Source organism: Emydura macquarii, unplaced genomic scaffold (assembly GCF_026122565.2).
Source record: "Emydura macquarii macquarii isolate MOO-44397 ecotype Brisbane River unplaced genomic scaffold, CSIRO-AGI_Emac_v2 contig_499, whole genome shotgun sequence".
In the NCBI taxonomy this organism is placed as follows: domain Eukaryota; kingdom Metazoa; phylum Chordata; order Testudines; family Chelidae; genus Emydura; species Emydura macquarii.
The window spans coordinates 1,940,716-1,961,834 of NW_027130636.1; the positions used below are offsets into that span (position 1 = coordinate 1,940,716).

The 21,119-nt window shown below is 42.2% G+C and overlaps 1 long non-coding RNA gene across 1 annotated transcript in view; it reads left to right on the forward strand.

Moving 5' to 3' along the window:
- The window catches only part of LOC137146961 (uncharacterized), a 58,325-nt gene extending 43,131 nt beyond the window's left edge, over positions 1–15,194 (forward strand). Inside the window, exon 3 of the long non-coding RNA XR_010918108.1 lies at positions 14,862–15,194. This is a non-coding gene — a long non-coding RNA (uncharacterized lncRNA). The remainder of the gene's footprint in view (positions 1–14,861) is intronic.
- Positions 15,195–21,119: the final 5,925 nt, after the last annotated feature.

Here is a 21,119-nt window from a genome sequence, read left to right on the forward strand (position 1 = left end):
TCTCTCAACTTGTTGCCTGTGACAAAGTACTGAACGCATTCAACTCCCACGGACTATGGTTTGGTCTGAGGGCAGTTAGCACCTCTGATCCTAGAGCATTATATTTAGTGCTGGGTGGGAACTGGTTTTAGGAGAGGGCAAATCTTTTATTTACAATGGCACTGATTAAGAACAAACTGAACTTGTCACTCCATCCGGGACTATAGACCACTCAATAAGATCTCACATTCTTGTACTCTATCATCTATTCTTTTTTTGGCAAAACCATCAATCAAACTGACCAAACTTTTTAAAATGCCAAGAAATTAATACAAGACACCTCAAATAACTGCAGGCTGACATGCAAAATGAAAAAAAAAATAAATAGATAGATAAGTTCTCCCAGGAGCATTTTTCTCTTTTCCCCTGTATGACACTCCACCATTCCACTTTTGTATTGTGGTCTGAGGCCTTTAATCATTGCATAATAACTCTTAAAAAGGGAGGCAGGAAGCTCTTTAAAACACCATGAACACCTGTGATTCTGTATGAATAACTAATATATGGATGAGGATTAGGAGTTGGTAGCTGGTATCAAGTGGAGTGCCCCATAGGTCGATCCTGGAACCAGTTTTGTTCAAAATCTTCATTAATGATCTGGAGGATGGGATGAATTACACCCTCAGCAAGTTTGCAGATGACACTAAACTGAGGGAAGTGGTAGATACACTGGAGGGTAGGGATAGGATACAGAGTGACCTCGACAAATTGGCGGATTGGTCCAAAAAATCTGATGAGGTTCAACAAGGACAAGTACAGATTCTTGCCCTTAGGACAGAAGAATTCCATGCACTGCTACAGACTTGGGTTTGACTGGATAGGCAGCAGTTCTGCAGAAAAGGACCTGGGGATTGCAGAGGAAAAGAGGCTGGATATGAGTGTTCCCTTGTTGCCAAGAAGGCTAATGACATATTGGGCTGCATTAGTAGGAGCAATGCCAGCAGATCAAGGGAAGTGATTATTCCCCTCTGTTCAGCATTGGTGAGGCCACATTTGGAGTATTGTGTCCAGTTTTGGGCCCCTCACTACAGAAAGGATTGGACAAATTGGAGAGAGTCCAGCAGAGGGCAACAAAAATGATTAGGGCGCTGAAGCACATGACTTATGAGGAGAGGCTGAGGGAACTGGGCTTGTTTAGTCTGCAGAAGAGAAGAATGAGGGTGATTTGATGGTGTCTTTTAACTACCTAAAGGAGGGTTTTAGGGAGGATGGAGCTAGGCTGTTCTCAGTGGTGGCAGATGACAGAACAAGGAGCAATGGTCTCCAGTTGCAGTGCGGGAATTCTAGGTTGGAGATTAGGAAAAACTTTTTCACTAGGAGGGTGGTGAAGGACTGGAATGGGTTACCTAGGGAGGTGGTGGAATCTCCATCTTTAGAGGTTAAGGTGCTGCTTGACAAAGCCCTGACTGGAATGATTTAGTTGGGGTTGGTCCTGTTTGGAGCAGGGGGTTGGACTAGATGACCTCCTGCAGTCCCTTCCAACCCTCATCTTGTATGATAATGAATATAGCACACTAGTCTGTAGCTAGTTTGATTGCTAGGGTAGCTGCAGGAAGTTGCTGTATTAAAAGGGAAGCCACCAACTTGGAAAATAACCAAATAAACAAACAGATTTTGGTATAAAATATTCCATCTGTTCTCCCAGTCTGCAACAGTTCCAAGGAGCCCCCCCAGATAACTTCCCGGGAGCCGAAGAGGAGTTTCATGGAGTTCACTTCACTCCAGAAGAAGTGAAGTTGTCACAGCTCAGGGCATCTGCACCTGTGTTCCCCCTTCATGGTCCAGCACGGCCACCCGCGCTAGAGTTTCTGGTGACCCAGCCCACACCACTCCTGGGCAGAGGCACGCTTCTCTCCTCTGCTTCACCCGGGTGTTTCCAGGCTGCACAGCTCCCTGCCTGCACTGTGAATTCCCCAACAAAATCCCCTAAGCAGGTCTGCTTAGATTTTCTCTTCAGAGACTACAAACAGCACAAGCAGTTCATTCCAAGCAAGCACATTAATTCTTACAGTAAAAGCATTACAGAGAAAATCATATTGAAAACAAACTTTACTCGCATGCTACTAAGCTTATTAGAGGTCATCCCCAGCCTCCCCATTCCACAAGGTCTCTCGTTGGTGTCCATGCTTTCAACCCATCCCTAAGGGGTGAGGCCCCCCTTGGACAGAAGGCCCTGTCCATTTGCTGGGTCCAAAATAAGACCCTGAATCAATTTAAACTCAGCCTCTGTATCCAAAAGTTCTTTCTTTGCTGATCTCTAGAAAATCCACTTTGAACAAGGATAGGCAAGTCTCTCCAGGTGGCGGTGGCGAGCCAAGTTGTTACAACCTGTGTGAATTTGCAAGACCATTCCCTAATGTTCTTAGCTCCTGGAGGACTGTATTCCGCTTCCACCATGGGATTACATGCAATCCTTGGCCCACAGTGATACCTAAACTCAGGACAGCAAGATTCAACTTAATTCAGTAAGGTGCATTAAGGACATTGTCATATCTGTCACAAGGGTATTTAGTAGATCTTTTTTTCCATAGGGCTACTAGTTAAAATGGCATGTTAGTGTGATGACTGCAATCTTGGCTGACACTGGAGACTAAACCGGAGAAATTCGAGCTAAAAAGATGAGTCTTTATAGATTGAGCTAAGCAGGGCTCTCTAGCTAGGGTTGTAACAGACACCTAGTCTCCAAGGATCAGGCACAGAGGAGAACCTGTAACACACACACTTACCAGGGGTTGTAGTAGCCACGCGGGGGGGAAGTAGGGTGTGCAGAAGTCTGTGAGAGCACAAAGGAGTTACTTAGCCAGAACTTGCATGTCTGATATATGCCACTTTGGAAAAGTTAAAGTAATCATCTCTGAAAGCCCCACAGGAAGCGAAGAGATCTCAAAGCCAAAGCCAGGACATGGCAAGCACAACATGGCACATAGAGGGAGACTAGTTTCATACGCAATGACATGGTCACCTTCTTTGTAGCAGTTGCCATTAAAATTGACAGGACTTGCTAACAGCAATCACCTGGCCGCATGCAGCTCTGTGTTTATCTCCTGCTCCTGAAGATCGGGGAGGGAACGGCAGCTCTTCCAGACAGCACTGTTGGCAAACGTTGTCATATTAATGGTGACGACTGTACTTTCTCTTTAAACACAGTGTAAGCCATGGTAAGCATGGCAGCCTAGGGGAATTCTGTCTCAATAACTGTCATTGCAGACTATTCTCCTGGCTCCTATAGGAAAGTCCAGCATTTTTGCAGCTCTGGGAGCAGCTCGTTATGTTCTGGGCTCAGCAGAGCAGGTTTCCATGGAAACAGACAGGCATTCGGTATCTGTTGACAGCTTTGGATACTTTTGCTCTAAAATGCTCGGACATGTAACAGGTGTAGCCAACCTAGCTGGCAACTGACAGCACAAATTTAGAGTGGTTAGATAATGAAACCAGTGTTTCATCTAGGGGGGACATTTTGCCTGAGAGGAAGAGGAATACAGCAGCATGATCAGCGTTAATACTAATGGGGGACCTCTTGCAAGCCTCCTGTCACCTCTCACCATCCACAGGAGAAGAGGAGCCATCTGCTTGGCCACGCAGTATGTATCGTGAGCAGGCTAACTGCTTCCTGTGCTTGCTGCTCACCATGGAACTATATTTCCTGCATGCCTCAAAGATACATCAAGGATCTGGACAACGCCACTACTAAGGATTGTGTTGCCAGGACTCTTCCACTAAGCACCCTCCCATCCCCCCACGTGGATCTCTCCAGCTCAGCTGTAAGCAGTGATCCCTTTGTTATGCAGCAGCAAATAATCTGATGTTAATTTCTATTCCTATGGGGATGTGGAACTGGGAGGGGGAGCAGTTTAAAATTAAGTAGGGGATAAGAGAATAGGACAATAGAGGATTCTTCCCCTATTTTAGCTTCTAATTAAGCCTGTGATTTTCCCCCCTAATGAAACAAATCTCTTCTGTTTTGGTTCTTAACACAGCGCAAATTACTATATGTGAGTGCCATCCAGAATAAAGAGAAATACTGAATAATTCTGCAAGAGCAGGGGTCCCATGGAAAAACACAGTATGTGATCACGTAATTAAAGATTATATGCATATGCCCAAGGAAGCCAAACTAAAGTTGCATGAATGCCAGAGAGCAGTACCGGACAACTCCCCATTTGGGCCACCCAATAAATGTGTAGGAGATACACCCTTTGACAGTAAATTTCATGCCCGTTTGCTAACAGCAGAGAAACAGAGACTTGGGACGCCTGGGTTCATTTCCAGGTTCTTGAAGAGAGTGTTCTCTATTGGCTATAAACCTTTCTGCCCTTGTGTTCCCAGTATCCACCCTGCCCCATCCTAGTTCCTATTCCTCTCTCCTCCAAGCCATTCCCAGGCCACCTTGCTTTTGCCTTCCTTGTCCTCTCCTATCCAGCCCCACCCCATGCCTATAACACTCAGCCCCCTCCCTCTCTCCCTTCTGCTCCATTCCACCTGCTGGATCCTGAAGTCCCCCTTCTATTTCTCACCCCTCTTCTTTGCAATCAGACTGTTTTCTCCCTGCTGCCTGAACGCCAGCTGCAGTAGCATTGGGAGCACAGGAGACAGGCATGCCCCGCCCCCCATTCTCATGCCCATTGCCAGAGGAGACTCTGGCATCTAGGAGGAGCAACTGCAGTGAAAATTCTGCTCAGCCACTGCATCCTGGGAGCTCAGTCGCTCTGTGGGAATGGCACATGCACAGTCTGGTCACCCATAGGAGTTCTGAGGGGCTGGAGTCTGCTCAGTTCACATGGAGTCACCAGAGACTTTATATGTCCAGCTCTAACCAATCTCTATAGAATATGTGTAGAGCACATAACTGGTAGCAGATCTCCCCCAGGGACAAAAGGCACATCCAACACCAGGGGTGAACTCCCTACCATATGCCAAGTCTTTTCTCCAAAGCATGGAGGCCCTAGAGCTTCCCAATTGAACTTTTTTTTTTAAATCCCCATATCTCATTCTTGGGAAACAGCAGAACAACTTTAGCTGAAACTTTCAAACAAATGTGTGTGTTGTAGGCAGATGCCCAGCATGGAAAACTTCAGTCTAAAGAGTTGAAGTGTGACACAGTAATAGGCAAATGGAAACAGGATTTTATCAAACGAAAAGCCATTGGCAATCTTAACTATGGGTTACCGGCTCCACCTATAGCATGTGCATGAATTTGAAAGGCACAGTTAAATTTCCCCATGAAAGCATTAGATACGACATCTTCCTGCTATATTTAAGTTAGGATTGATCTGAATGGCATTAATACAGGACCCATTGCCCTACAAACCTGATTTTCCTGTGGTCCCACTGAACATTTTATGGCTGGCTGCAGGTTGGAGAAATATGTTTTCACTGTAGATGTAATGCTCATAAAACTGAGGACAGCAGGGACTTAAATGGAGCATGTGCAGAAGGTGGTGTGTTGATAGGGAGTTTCCAGAGGTTTCCATCCCAGTCCGACAGGAATACTTCCCCCATCCCAGTACAATGTGAACCGGGAAAGGATGATCCATTGGCGAGAGCAGTACCCTGGAGCTTGGGAGACCTGCATTCAGTGTTTTGCCTGCAACAGACTTGCTGCGTGACCTTGCGCAAGTCCCTTAATTTGGTCCATAATCTGCTCTGGCAAATCCTATGTGCCCTTTTTGTGCTGATATTCAGCATGTTGCAATAGCCAAGAAAGAACCCAATGACTGGGAGGTGGCACTTGGGCTGTGGAAGGTGGTTTGGAACCAAATTTCTGTTTTTTAGGTGTGATGGACTGTGCCGTAGAGGTTTCATTGGAGTTTTCCTGTGAGTTTTTTCTATTCTTATTGAGAATATATTACTTGCTTTGAGTGTATATCTCATAGGCAGCATGACAGAGAAAAATGCAGTGAGATTAAAAAAAGGAAAACATTTCAAAAGGACTGAAAATTAAGAAAAAAACCCACAGAAAACAGTGAAAAAGATTAAAAAAAAAAAAAAGATGGATCAAGATGTTGCTAGGAAGAAAAAGGAAAGAAGGGAAACGACCAAGAGATATAATAAACTATTAGCCTCTCTTATGACGTTTGCTTTGTTCAGATTTTGGACTGTATAATTTAATGGCAGGTCTGGCTCTTTCTAGTTAAAAAGAATATTTTCCCAGTTTTTGTCCAGGGAGTATGGGGGTTTGCTTCCCGAATCTGAGCTCCTTTGGCTGCTCTAGATCGCCCAGCCACACTATATCCTGGGAAAAAACAATCACATTAAAAACACAGAAAAAACCTGCCCCTCTCTCTGCACCATCTCTCTTGTGCTGGGCACTCCTCATTGTCCTGCTCCCTTTTTGGTCCTCAATACAGAGGTCTACCAATGAGCCTTCTCCAAATTTTCTCTTGGGGCCATTATCAATCTATCCCTGCTTTCCACCATGCCGATCTTCAGTCCTTTTCTACAACATCCTCCGTTGGTCTAGTCCTAAATTTGGGCACATATAACGAATGCACCTCAAACTAGACCCACAGTACTAATCTCCATTCTAATCATTAATGTCTGCATGGCTCTGCTAGTCCAACTTGACATTGAGCTGACTCTTCTGTTCTAGTTCTGGGACTCTTAAAGAGACATTTATAATCATTGCTCTGGTTTGTACTGCTAGAGACTAGGGGATTAGGGCACTTTTAAAAATCCCACCCTAGACTATGACTATCCATCCACTCCAGTTGGTTTCAGGCCATGCAGCTGAGAACCCAAGAGATATGAACTATTGAGCATTAATGAGCCCACTGCATTCTCGCACGCGAGCCTCCAAACGCTGGATTGTGTCACTAACAGTGTTCACAATCCTCCTGTTGAGACCCAAAATGGATAACAAGCCGTGCCTTCTCCCCAGGAATCAGAGCTATTGAACCCTTTCCAAAAGGAGATTAAAAAATATTCATGGTTTATTAGGTGGATTCCTTTTTTGCTCATTTTATTATTCAGCTCAGCTCCAGTTAAACCAATTTAAGCTCCACAACATCAGAGTTATTAAAAAAGAACTATGCCTGTCAACTTTTCATTACATTACTGCTCGACTTTCACCTTGGAAAAGAAAAAAAGACTTTAAACTGTGTTAAAGTGTAAACCAGGCATGGAAGAGAAGAGAATTAAAACACTATCACTACAATGCAGCCTCTGTGCATCCCCCACCGCTCCTCGCCTGGCTGAGCCTGAAGGCATCAAGGAGTAATTCAAAGGAACAACACCTTTGCACTCCATTTTGTTATTTATGTTTCACTTTGACACCGCTATGGTTGCTGAAGCCATTTTTGTCCTCCTGGAGGGGGTCAGTTTCTCACTGTAGTAAACTCAGCGGGACTAAGCACCTGTTTGCTAAAAACAAGTACACTCCAGTTGCACAACCTGTGGCTATTTGCTTTCAGGGGAAACAAATCAGAACAATACATTTGCAGCTTCCTTCGCTATTTTTTTCTTCCTTGCCATCATGGGCTGCAGAAGAGTAAAGCATCAACATTCCATGCCCCAAAGGATTTGCTTTAGAAACAAGCAACTGCAACCTCTAAAGCACAGCACTTTATGTTTCAGACAATGTTTATTGTCTCACGGAGCATCACAGTTAAAACTACTCTATACATCCTGTTTTCAAGGCATTTCATTTCCTGTTTTACTGGAGGAGTTGCCCAAGAAACAGGACAAAGGAATGAAAGAACTTTTATTGTTACTGATCTGATGTAGCACCCATTGGAAGCTAGGCACTTGCTCAAGAGCTAATAAGGGATGGTGCCTGTACACCGACACTCAAACTATGGAATTTGGGTCTATTTAGGTACTTATCCTAATTGTTTACAGTTGGGGAACTGGAGATACAAAGATACTAAGTGACTGTCCCAAGGTCACATAGGAAGTTTGTGGGACATCAGGGAGCTGAACCCATGTCTTAAGCTAGGTCCCTGTCCACTGGATGCATCTTTCTCCATCATAAGACAGCAACTATTGCTTTTGACCAATGGCTCACCTAATGAGCTGCCACTCTCCAATGCAGCTATGCAGCAGTAGACCAAATGACAATGGACCTGGTAAGGATTCACCCCGTCTCACCCACCATTCAAGCATGAAAACCACCCAACCCTGACCAAGTGTGAGCAACAGTAACCTAGGTCAGCATTGTGGCAGATGTGAGACCTTGGAAATGTGGACGTTTCAAAAGGACAACGGGATAGAGATGTGACACGACAGGAGCACTGGGAACATTCATAAACTTATATACCTATAAATGTTCCATGCATCTTTGTGAGCTAGAGATTGTATTCTACTTCATGAGGGAGAGTAGGAACTTACCCCCAGGAACGTAAAAAAAAAAATCAGTAGGACACATAAATAACTCTAGAGAAGTACTACATGTTGGGGGAATTGCATGTTGGTTCAAACCAAGTTCAGTATATCTAAACAACAAAGAAAAGACATTTGGTATAAAGGGTCACCCAGAACAAGCTAAGCGAGCCTCATTTTGATCCAGACCCGATACGAAACTGTAACCAAGAGGGCAAAACCCTGCTGGAAAGATATGAAGGACTCGGGAACCGACCAGGGTCCCCCTGTGGATGATGGGTGATGCCTGGTAAGCTTAGAGAGACAAGCTAGGGGAGGTAAGATCTTTTACTGGACCCACCTTGTCTTTCTAATATCCTGAGACCGACACAGCTAAAACTATAGTACATACCTGGTAAATTTAGCATAGAATCACAGAAGTATAAAACTGCAAAGTACCTTGAGAGGTCATCTAGTCCAGCCCCCTGCGCTGAGGCAGGACCAAGTAAACCTAGACCATCCCTCACAGGTGTTTGTTCAACCTGTTCTTAAAAACCTCCAAAATAGGAGGATTCCACAATCTCCTTTGGAAGCCTATTGCAGGGCTTAACCACCCTTAGAGTTAGAAAGTTTTTCCTAATATCTAATCTAAATCTCCCTTGCTGCAGATTAAGCCCATTGCTTCTTGTCCTGCCTTCAGAGAACATTTGATCCCTGTCCTCGTTGAGACAACCCTTAACATATCTGAAGACTTATCAGCTCTTCCCTCAGTCTTCCTTTCTCAGCCACTCCTTCCTTTCCCCTCCACCTCCTTTCCACCAGTCCAGCAAGCCATGCCAGGTTTCAAGGGCAAGGCATGGATTATTTGCCTGGATTTGATAGTGGATAGTATGAAGCCCAACATCTAGATTCTCTCTCAATACCCATGCCCACGTCAGCCACCTGACATGTGTGAGGTGTGCAGACTGCACTCTGTCACCAAAGAAGCAAAAGAAAGGCAGTGAGATATGAATATTTCAGTTATTATTTGTTTCACTTGAATGAAGCTACAAAATTGGGTGGTAGCAGGGGGCAATTACTTTAAGCAAACATTTTTTGACATGCTCACAAATATATATAATACACTGGTGGAGAATTACCCAACCTGCAGGGAAAGAAAATGGTCAGATGCTCCCAATTATAAGAAAGGAGACAGAGCAGGAAAAAATAAAGACTGAGAACTAAGATCTGAATCAGATCAGATCACCTGACTGGGCTGAACAATTCAAACCTAACTTCAGTCACAGATTGTTCCATGCAATTGTTTCCACTGAAAAACTGTGGAAGGTTTTCACATGCCCAATAATGAAATCTTTCCTGGTGGAATCTTTCCCTTCTCCTGGACTCTCTGGCTGGTAGTCTGTTACTGTTAGATTGCTCAGGAGTGCTGTGTTACAGGAACTTGTATTTTTAAGGGAGTCAAGAGAAAAATAAAGCATTTATTGTGAAAGACAATTACACATTCGGGATCAGATTCTACAACCCTTCTTCAAACACAGAGCCTTGACACTTATAGGTTGTCATGGTAGCCATAAAAGAGCTAGAGTCTATATTCTCCCACCCCTCTTCCAAACTTTAGATTCTGGGGTACAAGATTTTTCTGGAGGTTGCCAAAGTACTTATTTACCAAATATGACCCCATCTGGCCCCCAGCTGCTGTCAAATGAAACATTTAACAAACGTTCTTCACAAGGCTTTCCTGTTTCCAAATGTGTTGAACTCCAGACCTACATATCTAGCAGGTTTTGCCTGCTAGAGACTCAGATGCATTGCAGGCTGACCAAAGGAACGAGTGGTCTTAGCACAGGCCAGTCAATCCATGTACTCTGTCTGAAAACTGCTTAATGGCAGTTAGCTTCAGAGACTGTGTTCTATCCTCAGTCTGCCTGTGGCAGTTGCATTCATGGGGTGGAGATTGTGCAAAGCTTGAGAATAGAATACAGCTCGTGCAACAGTGTTGCCAGCCCTTGTGATTTCATCAAGTGTCCTGAGATATCTAGGGTTTTTTTTTTTCTTAAATCCCCAGCTCCTGGTGTTGTGTAAATATGTGAAAAATCTCATAGTTCAGGTTTTAAAAAGCAAGTTTAGTCCTTTGGTAGTGGAGAAAGCTTCAAACTCAAGGCAAATAAAGAGCTCTCAGCATTTATTGTCTCATGATTTTGGGGTATCTGATTCATGATTTTAGTATGCTTGGGACCAGCAAGACTTCAAGCATAGCTGAGCCATGTTCTAAAGTGCTTCTGATAAACCACAGAAGACCTTTATAGGAACATCATCTTTGGAGAAAGAAGCTTGCTTGTTCATTTTTAGGAGGGCCACCTCAGAATAATGCCATGGTACATGGACTCACACTACATCTTAAAAAAATAAATAAATCAGCATTAAGAAAGAAAAGATGTACAAACTATAGTCACAAACAGTCTTCCACGCAACTTGAGTCCCAGCTTTCTCTGTTGTTTACTAGGACCTACACCTTGTCTACACACCACACAGAGACATCTAGTGGCTACAAATAAACGTTGTTGCAGTCCATCGAAATGAACACCACCTCTTTGAGCTGTTCTCTCAAAACAAATACCCCTCAAACACCCACTACCCCAAAAAATACATACAACTTTGACTACCCCTTCTGGAAGGGAAGGTTTGTTCCCTCCAGAGTAACAGCTTTTTCTGGGGAACCAATGGTTTTATATATGCCATACTGCCAACCCTAACCAGTCAACTTGTCTCAGAGAGGAACCAAAGAGTCTTCCAAGCTCTGTAGAGCAGGACAGGACCCAGACCAATGACCTGCAGGTGACAGACTCTATCAGAGCTGGGAAAAGTTTTCTGGACAAATAGTTTGACAAAAAAATTCAATTTCAGTTGACCCAAAATGTCATTATTTTGACATGACTATTTCAGCCATTCATAAAGTGACTGGATGAAGAAGAGATGATGCCGCCACTGCCACCTAACAGCTTGTATCCCAGTGGATAGGGCACTCACCCGGGTTGAAGACCCCAGGTTCAAATCCCCACTCAGCTGTGGAACAGACCAGGAATGGACTGGAAGGTTACCAGAGGTTACCCATGAAGATTTTGAAGCGTACAGTAGGTGCCTGCCATTATTGTGTCAGTTAATAGTTTGTCCTTAGCATTCCATGAATCCGCTGTTCTGGTAACATTAGCAAGTACATGGGAAAATGTAAATTCTCTTGGGTTATAGGGGTGACACCACACCTGGTTTTTTTCCCTCCCCCACAACCAAGTAATCTTTTATAAGTAATTTTATCATTTCAAGTACGGAAGGTTTGTGAGGTGCATTAGAGCTGGAGACAAAAGGGAAATCCCTTCTCTCTAAAAAATTCATGTTTTTTTTGGGGGAAAAAAAAGTGTTCATCCCAACCAGTAGGAAATATCAAAAGTGTGATTCCCCCCCCACTTCCCTGGGGAAAATTATCGGGAAATCTCTCCCAAAACTGAATTTTTCAACTTCCCAGCTGCCAACCTTGGAAGCAGCTATTAACAGGAAATATACAGAAAGCCTGAACTCAGAACTCAGCAAGTAAATGAACGGGGAATGATTTCCCAAGGTTTTGCTTCATGGTGGAAAGTGTGTATCTGTGATTTTTAAGTGTGACATAATTGCTCTAGGATCTTAGATTATTACATATTTGTTTTAAATGTTATCTAACGTCTCCATGTGTCAGCTCAAATTAAAAGAGTTTCCCTGGAGAGAAGTTCTTTCTGGAAATGGTGAAACTTCTCCATTTCACACCCTCCACACCAACAACCTGACAGAGGTTTTTGGGCTATATTTCTTGGTTCTCGTAATTCAAGGTAAATGGAGTACACTCCCGAGGCACTAGCCATATTTTATCCCAAGTGACTAATAATAGCCAAGGTCAAAATTAAACAGCTGACCCGGATCCAACATCTCTTGTATCTCTCTGCCTCATTGACTCTCCATCTCTTTCCAACTCTCATCGGAAAATATATCTTTTCTCCCTTGACCACAGCTGTTAATTTCTCTCTCTTATTTATTATTCAGCTTTGCAGTACATCTTTGGATGCTGTGTGCCTCAAAAGGTGCTTTATAAAAGGAAGTTGTTTTTGATTTTAGAAAGCTCAATATTCTGGTTTCAATATTGCCAACCCCAAGTTTTCAAATACCCAGTCAGTCAATCTCCAAAATGTCAGGAAAATATTTTTAAAAATAAGAAATTCAGGAGTTCTTTTATTCTAGGTTTTTTAACCTTTAGGATTTGCATTTTCAGAGTTCTCTGCACCTGTGAGAGCTAAAACTTGAAATAAATAAATAAATATATAAATAAAAAGCAAGCTGAGATTCTCACATGCTGAGGAACTGGGGCTTCCAGGAGAAAAAAAAACCCATCAAATATTGGGAAAGTTGTGATAACATTGCAAGAACAGATATCCCTGTGGCTTCTTAGCCCAGATACCTCTAACAAGGTACTCTCCTTGCTACCTCTTTTCCCCTATCAAGATCACAGTTCTCTTCAATTGTTTCTTTTCAAATGTCTCATATAAAATTAGGGAGACCTCCTGCGTTCAGAGCCACAGGTGGGCCTGGATATTGTAAGCTGACCCTTTGAACCCATGTGGAGCCCTAGGGACATTGACTAGAGTTGTGCTGGGTGTCTCTAGAGCTCAAATGTCAAGATTTTGATCATTATTTAAAACGGCAATCTACACAAAAGAACAGCCAGCCAGGTAGGTAGCAAATCCCACACGCAACCAAAACCTCAGCCAGCCAGGAATTCCAAATACTGGTGTACAGATATCCTATTTCCCCAAAGACCCCTTCCCTGGGCCAGAGCAAACCAAAAACCATTTCAGCACGCCCTGAAGTTTAGCAGGGCGGGCTAATTCAGACCAGTCTGGAAAGGGAGTTCTACAGTCAGAGTCCCTCATGGAGGAATGTCCTGCCAGAAACACCTACTGGCTGTCATGTTCATGGCACACCAATGGAGAAGTCATCAAATACTCTTGCGGGAAGGTTGCAGCTAAAGACTTTATTTCTTATATTTCAGAGCATTATTATGCCCAGATCCCATGCTTCCCTACAGAGCCGTCAGCCTGCAAGTAGGACCCAGGGAACCTCAGAGAATTTAAAGCGGTAGAACACAAATTTCAATAGACCACACGTCTATAATGAATTGGAGGGCAGTATCGTTTTTCCATTTTAACCTGGGGAAACCAAGGCAAGGAGAAAGGACTTGCCCAAGGTCAGCCAGCAGGCCAATGGAGGTTTCCTGGTCCAGTGCTTCTATCCACTAGGCAATATTGCTTATCCCTGACTTCAGCATAATGGTAAAATTCAGAAAATGTATCTGTTTTAGCTGTCTCTTTAACGTAAATGAGCAGCTGAAAATGAGGAGGAGGCACCAGCGCTATACATGACCAAACAGTTCTCTGCAGACCACAGTCTGAACACTCTTAAGAACAACAGGTATTTTTGCTGTAAAAGATGTGTGGAATGCCACACTTACCTTCTTGGACTCTTGCTGATCTAAAATTTCCTCTGAGCCAAACTACAAGTAGCTAAGATGTATTTACTCTGTTAATTAGATAAGCCTTTTCAGGAGATACTTAGCACACAGGGAACTGCAGTTTACTACTACCCATATGTTTACAAAACAAAGAAAAAGGAAGGTGTTCTTCAGACACTTTTCCCTATTGAAAAAAATGAAATAGAAAAATGGTCTTTACCAAATGTCAAAATGCATCAGATTATGCTAAAATTATTATTGGTGAATGCCAGAAGGAAGTAGTTCACAAGTCCCTAGAACGATATCAGACCACCATCTCTTTCCAAATGCAAGCATCAACCTAACCAAAAAAGTAGTGAAGAAAGATACAGCAAACACACATTTTTCAAGGAAGAAAAAGCAATTTCAGTCACAAATTGGTGGAAAAGCCACATAAGTGGCTGCAGTACATATCTGCCCATTACATTTGAGAATCCAAATAGTGCTAAAGCCTAAGTGGTAATTGTGTTAACTCAGTAGATAATGTAAGAAATAATGCCTCCTCAGCTGTATATAATGAAGGTGCAATTCCACAGAGGGATTCTAGGGACACCATAGCCCATGAGTCACTCTGTCCTAGAACCACAGACTTACATTATGTGCACTGCGGGGCAGGAGGTGACACACATTGCACTGAGAAAGGAAGACAAAAGAAACTGAAAAATATTTTTTTAATCTAACCATTCTGTAATTTTGCTCCTTCTCCATGGATTTCGAGTCTTTTCCTGCTTCTTCCTGTGAGCTTGACATTCTTATTTTCTTTTATATCTTTAAAAAGGTGTCATCAGCTGTTTTGGGCACAGAAGGGAAGATGAAAATTTAAAATCTTAATCTTAGGGGGCTTTATACTTTTGCCCTTCACCATAATATCTGAGCAGAAAACAGCATTGTTCTCAGGTTATTTTAAAATCCCTTAAAACATTTGTTTGTTTGTTTTTCTGTTTTTGTATTTCAGCATCCCTGCAGTGTTGGAAACCCACACATGAGAACTGTGCATGCAAAACCAGGAAGTGAAACTGATCAATAGTGTTCCGTTGTCTAAATGCAAAAAGTAAATTCACAGCCCAAGTGGTGAACCATAAATTAGATTTTACGCATCCATTCTGCATTAATAGCCTAAGGGCTTATTACTAACATAGATAAGGAAATAAAAACACTCAGTCATAAGCCTCACATGCCAGCTGAGGTTTACTTTGAATTTCAAAAGTCTGGTGGCTTGTGTTTAGATATTTAACCCATTAAACCATCTAAAAAGCATGTCAAAAATATTGTATGTTCTCTACCATAATAGCAAGAAAAGCTTGGGACATGCTCTAAGACCAAGTTAAGCAAAGGCTACAGAATCTGTGGCCTTGCTTTATAACAAAGGTATAGAAAGAAGAGAGGGTTTCAGAGGGCAATTTCTGCTATAACTGTTTTGAGATGGCCTGGCCAGGTGAAGTAGTACCATTTATATAGTGGCATTAAAGCCCTTTCAGTATGATTCTGTCCTTCATTGGACTGTCTTTTGTTTCTCTGTTTGCTCTGTGCCTAGCACAGCAGGGTTTTAGTCCACACCATGGGTGTTGTCTCTAGGTACTGGCAGAACAAATAATATTCCTTGTACACCCTGATGTTTTTTGTTTGCTTTTCTGTTTGTCCCTGTTTAGTTAGTTGATGTTTTCAGTGAGTTGCTCACAATAACCCTTAGGTCTTCTTCCTGAGCAGATACAGTTAATTTAAAACCCAGCAACATGTCAGAGTTGGTCAAATTATTCTTTCCAATACACAGTAACTTGCATTTGTCAACACTTAATTATAGCTGCCATTGGGTTGCCTGTTCACCTCGCTTGGTTAAAGCTGCCCAGCAGTTCTTTGCCAACTGAAACAATCGTGTTATCTGCACATTTTTCCAACCCACTGTTCCCTCCCTTTTCCTAGATCATTACTGATTAGATCAAATACCCATTTTAGCAGAGATCCTTGAGTCATTCCACTGTTTACCTTTTGCTAGGTTGAACATTCATTCTTATTCTTTGTTGTTCAAGTCTGATAAATTACTGGCATGGGTTAGAAAGTGCCTTAGTTTGGTCCAGTACCTCCTCTTTTGACTCTTTACAGGTCATAAAGATAAGGCACTGTTACCTGATCTTTTAAGGGTAATAACAATCATATTGAAAAGTTCCATATGGGTAGCCATATTAGTCTGTATACAGCAAAAACAATGAGAGCCCTGTAGCACCTTAAAGACTAACAAATTTCTGTGGGCATAAGCTTTCGTGGGCTGCAACCCACTTCGTCAGATGCATGAAGTGGATATCACAGATAGGAGGTGTATATATATACACATCCAAGGGTAAGAAACATAACAACGGGGAGGGCAAGTGCTAACAAAGTCAATTCAGTTAGGGTAGATGAGACCTGTTCACAACCATTGATTAGAAGATGAGAATGTGTGAACAGTGACAATTACTTCTTGTAATGAGATAACCATTCCAAGTCCCTATTCAGACCCAGTCTGATTGTGTCAAGTTTATCATATTGATTGCCAATTGATCTCACTAATAAGCTGAGGTTAGGGGGCTTCTTGTCCCAGAATCATAGGATTTAGAAGGGACTGCAAGGGTCATTTAGTCTAACCCCCGGCCAAGATGCAGGATTTGTTGTGTCTAAACCATCCAAGACACATGGCTATCCAGCCTCCTTTTGTAAACCTCCAGTAAAGGAGTTTCCACAATCTCACTAGGCAGTCTGTTCCATTGCCCTAGTGTTCTTAAAGTTAGCATGTTTTTCCTGAGGTTTAATCTAAATCTGCTATATTGGAGTTTGAACCCATTGCCTCTTGCCCTGCCTCTATGACAAAAGAAAACAACTTTTCTCCATCTTTTATCAAGGGTCTGAAAACCTTTCAAGACCTTTCAAGTGTCTGAAAACCACTATCATATCCCCCCTTAATCTCTTTTTTCCCCCCAAACTAAACATACCCAGTTCCTTCAGCCATTGGTCATGTGGCTTTCATTCCCTCCCTTTGATCATCTTTGTCGCTCGCCTCTGGATCCTTTCCAGTTTCTCTATGGCCTTTCTAAACATTGGTGACCAAAACTGGATACAGTACTCCAGCTGAGGCCTAATTAGTGCCAAGTAAAGCAGTATCATCGCCTCCCAGGACTTGCATGCTATGCCTCTGTTAATGCAGCCTAACACTGAATTTGCTTTTTTTGCAACCGCATCACATTGCTGACTCATGTTGAGGTTGTGATCCACCACAACTCCCAGATCCTTCTCAGCTCTGCTGCTGCCAAGCCAATTATCCCCTATTCTGTATTCTTGCTTTTGGTTTTTCTTCCCTAAGTGTAGCACCTTATATTTCTTTTTGTTGAATTGCATTTTGTCGTCTATAATACAGTTCTCCAATTTATCAAGATCCCTCTGAATTTTAGCTCTATCCTCCAAAGCAGTGGTTCTGAACCTATTTACCATTGTGGGCTGCATATACAGCTCTCTGTGGTATGTGGGACACATTCACAATAATATACAATTACCTGTATGTGGATGTCACATGGGCTGCCAAGTGGCCCTTGGGCAGCAGGCGGAGAACCACTGCTCCAAAGTAGCAGCTGCCCACCCCTCAGCTTTGTGTCATCTGCAGACTGGGTCAGTATTCTTTCTCCACTTGCATCCAGGTCATTAATAAAAGATGTTAAACAATACCAGACCCATAACATATGCCCTGTGGCACTCCACTTGAGACCTCCCTCCCATCTGACATCGTTCCATTAATAGTTACTCTTTGTTTATGGTTATTTAGCCAATTACGTATCAACTTAATGATAGTTCTGCCGAGCCTGCATTTCTCCAGTTTACTTATCAGAAAGTCATGTGGAACTGTGTCAAAAGCCTTGCTGACATCCAGATATATTATGTCCACTGCATTCCCCCTATTCACCAAACCAGTTACCCTATCAAAGAAGAAAATCAAGCTAGTGATCACCCTGTCATCCTCCAGGTATTTGCAAACAATGGTTTATACATCGCTCTAGAAGCTTCTCAGGAATGAGGCAACACAGAACTAAAAGCAACTAGTTCAATATCTTGTAGGGACCTGGAAGTTTATGGCAAGGATGCTCACACTGAGGGCAAAGCAAAGCCTTAGACATTTACTAAAATCAGGGGAAAAGCCAGAAAAGCTCCAAACCACATACACAAATAGGAATAATACAACACTGGGGATATCTGTGGTATCATTTTTTGCATATGTTCTTAGATTTGCAGAGTTACACCCTTCTTTGAGAACCTATTGGTCAGAGACCAAGGACCAGCTCTGTCTCTGGCATGCCAAAGGAGTCTGATGGTCTAAGTTCCTCAATGCCCAAGATTGATGATAGAGAACAATATAGCGGAAGGACCAAATGATGGAAAGTTAACCCCCTCCCCATGGGGGTTTGCCCTATTATAGAGCCTGAGCACTATCATGAATATTCATTCTAATGTTCAGCCTTCCATGTCCAAATCTAGCTTCCTCGACCTCATAATATTGGGGTTTACTTACCCTCTAGGTTAACATATTAACACACATTAACACCGTTTTAAACTCATTATCATATCTGTCATCATCTCTTGCTCAAGTGGATTTGTGGTTATCACTTCTATGCTCCTGCAGTTGCCGTTTACCATTAGGCTTCAACTCCTGCTCTGAAGCAAGCAATTCCTAATTCTCCAAAAGCTAAGGCTAATTGTCAGGCCATTTATCTGTGCCAAGGGTCACAGGCCTACTTTATTGGACACTATACTTACGCTAACTTGCTTAAGCTAATGAAGGCTAAGCTAGCCATATAAGCGACAGTACAATCAGCCCTGGACTTGGTCTGACATCTCCCCACAATTCTTTTTGGAGAAGGCCGATGCAAAGAAGTCATCTGCAATGCCCTTTACCGACCTCATTGCTCACTTCGTCCCCTGGTAGCCTACGTATTCACTCATAGGTTTCCTGGTTCTGATCAACGAACAGTTTCTTGTTAGTTTTTTAAATGATTTTGGCTCTTTGTTCTTCTCATCCCCTCTTAACCCTCCATATTTTCATAGTACACTTTATGTTCCTTTCTACTGGTCCCACTGAGGTGGTATTTCCATTTTTTGAAGGACCCCTTTTTGGCTCAAATAATCTCTTGACTTGTGCCATTTAAACCTAGTTGGATTTTTCTTGCCATTCTGACCCCTTTTTTCCATTTGGGGATATCATATCTACCGTGACTTACTGCCTGTGCAGGTAGCTTCCATGCCAAGTGCAAGGATTTTAATGTTCTCCCCGTTGATTTGAGGATCTGTAGCTCAGATCCTCAAAAGTAATTAGGCACCTCACTCCTTCTCACATCACTCCCTTTGAAGAACTGGGAATTTTTAATTAGCTTCAACATTTCTTTTTTGACCATGCCCCATCCCTAAAATGGGGAAGTTAAACTTTTTTGTTTCAAACAGTTCCACCCTTGGATACATTGAACTTAATTATATTTAGATCTGGAAGGATTTGATTTTTACCAGTAAACGTCAGTTTCGCCATACACCCGCAAACCAATGAAATACATTTTCATCAACAACAACTGAAGTTTACAGATAGGCAAAGTAAGTAAAATGCTGCTTGAGTACTAATTAGTGGCTGTCATTAGATAATGGTTCTCTGACCCACCTCCCTGTAATTTCCCATAACTTTGAAAATTTAAAAAAAAATCAATAAAAATAAACAAAATGCTTAAACACACACATGGATAATATCAATCAAAATTATAAAAATAAGCATCTCCCACACCTGACTGACTGTGTTGTGTGGTGACTTCAGAATGGTCACTACTGAACATTTCATGTATATTACTTAGGATTAAGCTGAAAATAACATCTTTCTCGTATGCTCTGGAACCGGATGGTCCAAGAAGTGATAATTTCAGATGTGGAGAAGTGGGCTGAAGCTTCTCTGGTGGCTGTTTCCCAAGTCCCCTGCATCATATACTGTTCCTGTACAAGCAGAGCAAAGCCATAACAGGCAATGTAATAAAGGAGTCACTTAGTAACTGGATACAAGTCACTGAAGAAGTCTGTGCTATTCCTTTACAATGCTACAGCAGAGCTGCTGTTTTCCCATACACCTTTCCATGAGTAACTCTTATAACACTTTACACAGGAAGTCAGTATCATTATCCAGGACTGGAACTCAAGTGTCCTGAACAGAACTGGTAGGAACATTTTTGACAAAGCAGTTTTCCTGTGGGAAACACCATTTCAACTAAACTGATTTTTTTTTTTTTTTTGGCAAAATTGTATTGATTCCTACAAATATTTCCTTTAAAAAAAATGGAAATAAGTATTGGGACAAAAAGGTTTGGTTTGAAAAAAGTGACTTCTGACATTTGTTATATATTTTTTTAAAATGCAATCAAAGTGAAATGTTCTGATCGACCTGAAACTTTTTTTTAAATTTTGACTTCTTCCAATTCAGGGCAATTTTTCCCCTCAGAAAAGTTTGTGGGATGGAAAAATCTCTTTTCCTACCAGCTGTACTCCTGTGTCACAGCCCAGTTCAGAGTTCATTAGGCCATACTGCCTCAAATAAGTGAATGGATTTAGGGAACACACTTGAGAATGGGACTATTGCAAAGAAAATGAGGCATCCATCTTTTTATCCCTTAAGGAAATGCACCAGCCCATTTGCATGGGAATTCCAGACCCAGTGCACTTCATAGCATAGATAATGGTATCTGTCTAATGAGAACTGGTGATCTATCACATGTTGTGCTTCTCTGACCTTGCCTTCTCTAATTAAAAACTCTGATTGAAATTGACACGGTAATTCTTCATATTTCTTACACAATTTGCCAGCTGAGGAGAAGGAATAAAGAGCAAACTACCTGTGACAGATGTTAGCCACATCTCTTAATGCACTTGTAGAGGGTCAGATACCAGAATGATGGGTGCAGTAGCAGAACATGAGAAGACTAAAATGGAACATATTTGGCCATACTTTATGTTCCACCACTCCTCCTTTATACAAAAAAATTCAAGAACATGGAGTCCTTGAGGATTTACTGTACATCCGTGCCTGGATTACAGTCCCATACTTAAATTAAGGAGAAAAACCCAAATCCAATACTTCATATAATCCAACCTGGGAGGGGAAGGGGAAAAATCAACATCATGATTCCGCAATATCATTATTACTAATAGCAATATTTAATTTTTCACTGTC